Genomic DNA, 4049 nt, shown 5'->3' with positions numbered 1-4049 from the left:
CGATCGTCACCACCGCATAGGTCGCCGGTGGCGAGGTCGATGAGCGAGATTTGAACTGCCAGACGGGCCCGTTTGAATTCGCTATTGGGTCCTGAGACTGTGTTCGATGCGGAAACGGTCATGGGCTCCCTAGCCTCGGGCGAGGCCCAGTTAGGAGTCCAAGCCTTGCCCGATCCAGCACGTACTTGCGTGCATGTATCGTCACCGCCGCCTATCGTTGCTGCGTCTAGGGTTATCGATCCAGGATTCCCTACGCTGGGCGAGGGTCGCGCGCTGAGGATCTCTTGCACCGGCTGCATGGTAGGACGCGAGCCACCGCCCAGCAAGCGAGGGGCGCCGCCCGTCGTTGGTGTCGCTGGTGCCGCTGGTGCTGGGCGTGGCACTCCGCCCGTCGCTGCTGCGGGAGTTGCCAGGGGCGGCCGTGCCGTTCCCATCGCCACTAAAGGCGTTGCTGCTGGACGTGGGGGGCTCATCCCGCAGGCGCAGCACACCGGAGTAGCTGCCGGCCGTGGTGCTCAACCACCCGTGCGGCCGGGTCCGGTCGTGGCTTCCGGTTCTCTGACGCATCCCCGGGCAATCACGAGTCAGACTGAGGAAACGGTACAACAGCCAGTAGCAAAGGTGCCAGCCCTTGGAAGGGGTCGCGGTGCTACCAATGGGTGGGACGGTCAAGGGCGTGGTGGATACAACAGAGACGGTCCGAGGTACAACTGTTATGGACAGTGGGGAGACGACGGGTATGAAGCATATGGTTCGGGGCTGCACCGTGGATCATCATCCGGTGGTGGCCGCGGTTACAACTGGCACAATGGGGACGGTCCGGGACATTTTCAAGGTCCACCCGATGACTTTGTTGAGGGCGTATCCAGTCCCAATGACCGTTACCGGGGAGGCTATCGGCGGGGCGGGAGGGGCAGGCGTCCACCTCCACCACGACAGCCTCCACCTCCACCACACGTTGCAGACTCGTCTACGGGAGCGGAGCTCGACCACACGGCTGATGCGGCAGCCGCTCCATCCTCGTTGCCCGCGGCTGCGGTGGATGTAGTCAAGGCGCTGGCAGCGGTCACCGTTTCGGTAGCATCTGGTGCCGGTAAGATTGACAAAGGGACAAACAAATCTGAGGGGGAGAAACTTTCAAAGTGGGCAATTAAGAAGAAAAAGCTGCCTTGCTATAGATGTGGTGAACCGGGTCATTTCGTGGCAGAGTGTACGAATGAGCTTTGTGATTATTGCCTCCGCTCCCAGCATGTGACCGGGGAATGCCCTCTCCTTTCCGGTCCTAAGCCTGGCATTAACATTTTTGGGGTTTGCTGTAAGGAGTTGATGTTTTTTGAGACACCGGAGGTGGATCCTCTAGCATAGATGGTTGAGAGTTCATTCTCGGCAGTTATCAGAGTTACTAATGGACAGTTGACTGAGGCTCAGATCGTCAGACAGTTACGTGAGTTAGTGTCAGGTAATTATCAGTGGCATCTGGAGCAGTTAGAAGGTCAGTCTTATAAGGTTGACTTTCCCAGTAAAGAGGATCAGATGCATGTTCTTAAGTGGGGTTTATGCAGAGTTACGAGCACAAACATTGTTATCGCTTTCGACGAGTGAAAGCAGGAGGAACCTGAGGGTACACCTTTGGAGAAGGTGTGGGTTCGTTTTTATGGCATGCCACTAAATATGTAAAATATTTTTTGATTGCTTGGAGTTTGGGTGGTCTGATTGGTAAGACAGAAAAGGTTGACATGCCATTCACTCGCACACAAAATGCTGCGAGGCTGTTGGTCAGTGTTGTGAGTGTTGAGCATATACCAGATGTGGTCAGATGGACACATGCTGGAGTCACTTATGTCTTAGAGCTTGAGATCGAGGATACTGCAGTTTCCGAGGAGGGGGATGGGACACAAGACATGGATACGACTGAGGGTGACGGCGCACCCGGGAACCAGGAGAAGGGGGCCGATGATACACTGCCGGAGTCGGATAAGGGGCCTGATACACAGCCTGATAAGGTAGCCAGTTCTACAAAGAGGCGCCCCCATCCACTACTCCGATGAACACGCTTCGATTTGGTTCATTTGCACCGGGATCGGCTCCTAGCCGGTTATGGAGCACCAGGGTCGAGGCAGATGACCCGACAGAGCTTGAGCTGCCACCAGTGCCGAGTCTAGTCGGTGATGTGACGACTGCGGAGTCTACACCCGGTGCGCGGGTCGACCCCGATGGGTTGGCCACAGGAGGGGCGCCTGGACAGGAGGTCTATGGCGTTCTTCCCACTTCGTCATCTCCGGTCGAGTTGGGGGTGAGGTGCGGGAAGGTGCCACGTGCTATAACCCCTCCACAGGACCGCACCATCCACAGTGACGAGCCGGGGTGAGATGCGGGAAGGAGTCCTGTGTCGTAACCCCTCCGCAGTTTTGCACCGAGCAGGGTGGCCGAGGGACGACGGTTTCCGTGGGTGATAAGGGGGACGGGATCAGTGAGCAGGCGTCTCCACGGTCCTCCTCCCCCTTGCCACTTGCAGCGGAGGTTCACTCCACCACGCCCTACCCTCCTTCACCGACGATAAGGGAGGGGCGTGGGAGTCCTGACCGCACCCCTCGCGAGAGGACCACGGAGGAGCTCATCGCTTTTGGTGGGATTGCGGATCCGGTGTCGGCTGGCAGGCGTGTCAGCAACCGGATCCAGGGACAGCCGGATGTGGAAGACCTGCAGCTAGCGCGTGCCAAGAGGGCCGCCATGCTTCGTCATGCCGAGACTACTGCAGGCACGTCCTTTGATAAAAGTTGTTCCATTTTACACTTCTCTGAGAATGAAATAGTTGATAAGGCAAACGACTTAGGCATTTCTTTGGGATCAAATGAAACCGAGGTCGTCAAATCCGTTAATGATCTTTTAGACTTGGAAGCGGAGAGGGCTTCTAAGATCATTCGTAATCTTGCCTCTATCCAACCTATGAATGACAATGACATGAATAATTTAGGAATTAATGATCTTGCAAATATATGTAATAATCTGTTGCCTAGTGTCAAGGCTGAGGATGAGGAGGATGTTGAGAACACAGATACGGTAGAGCCTCTCTTAATGGATGAGGCAGTGTCTATCATAAATAATACTATTGTCCCGCAGGATGTTGAGGAGAAGCCCAAACGACCCTGGAAGAGGAAAATTTATCCTACTTCGGCAGTACGTAGAAGTGCTAGAGTTAAACTTAAGAAAAAAATTCATGATGACTTATGAAAGGACTCTTTTGGAATAGCAGAGGTCTAACAGACTTGGCTAAACAAAGGTTCTTAGCAGAGACAACATTAGAGCATCATTTAGATTTCGTTGCACTTTTGGAAACTGGAAGAGATAATTTCACATCCCAATTACTTCAAACCCTCTCCAGTGGTATCGATTTTGACTGGCACATTCTACCTCCTAGAGGAAGATCCGGCAGGATTTTACTAGGAGTATGGTGTGAGACGTTAGAGGTGCTTAATGTGGTGTAGGGAGACTTTTCGGTTAAATTCAGGGTGAGATCAAAATTGGATGGGTTCCGATGGTCGCTAGTTGCGGTATATGGGGCAGTGCAACCTGAATTTAAACCTGATTTTCTTAACGATTTAGTGCGGATTTGTGGAGATGAAAATCTGCCACTACTAGTAGGGGGAGGGGATTTTAATATCATTCGGAGAAGAGAAGAAAAGAATAATGACAATTTCGATGGATGTTGGTCTATGATGTTTGACATGATTATCGAGAGCCTCAATTTGAGAGAACTGAGCTCACTGGTAGACAGTTTACATGGGCCAATTCGTTACCTGTTTCGACTTATGAAAAGCTGGATAGGGTACTTGCTAGTGTGATGTGGGAACAAAAATATCCGTTGGTGTCGGTTCATGTGATGCAGAGAGCGATCTCAGATCATACACCACTCTTTTTAGTTTCGGGAGAGGCTACCCATGTTGCAAACAAAAATATCTTCTCCTTCGAGCAAAGCTGGTTTGAGCGAGAAGGATTTATGGAGATGATTGCACACGAATGGGCTAAGCCAGTTACAGGAAGGACACATG

At 52.8% G+C, this 4049-nt stretch overlaps 1 pseudogene; it reads left to right on the top strand.

Annotated features, from left to right (window-relative positions):
* The first annotated feature begins 297 nt into the window (after positions 1-297).
* LOC147986633 (uncharacterized) lies at positions 298-3231 on the top strand (annotated as a pseudogene).
* The last annotated feature ends 818 nt before the right edge of the window (positions 3232-4049 follow it).

The sequence above is a fragment of the Triticum urartu genome, chromosome 2A, assembly GCF_056163025.1.
Source record: "Triticum urartu cultivar PI428250 chromosome 2A, HENAU_Tu73, whole genome shotgun sequence".
NCBI lineage: Eukaryota > Viridiplantae > Streptophyta > Magnoliopsida > Poales > Poaceae > Triticum > Triticum urartu.
Note: the sequence above shows the minus strand (reverse complement) of the source record. Positions and strands in the feature narration are given on the sequence as shown.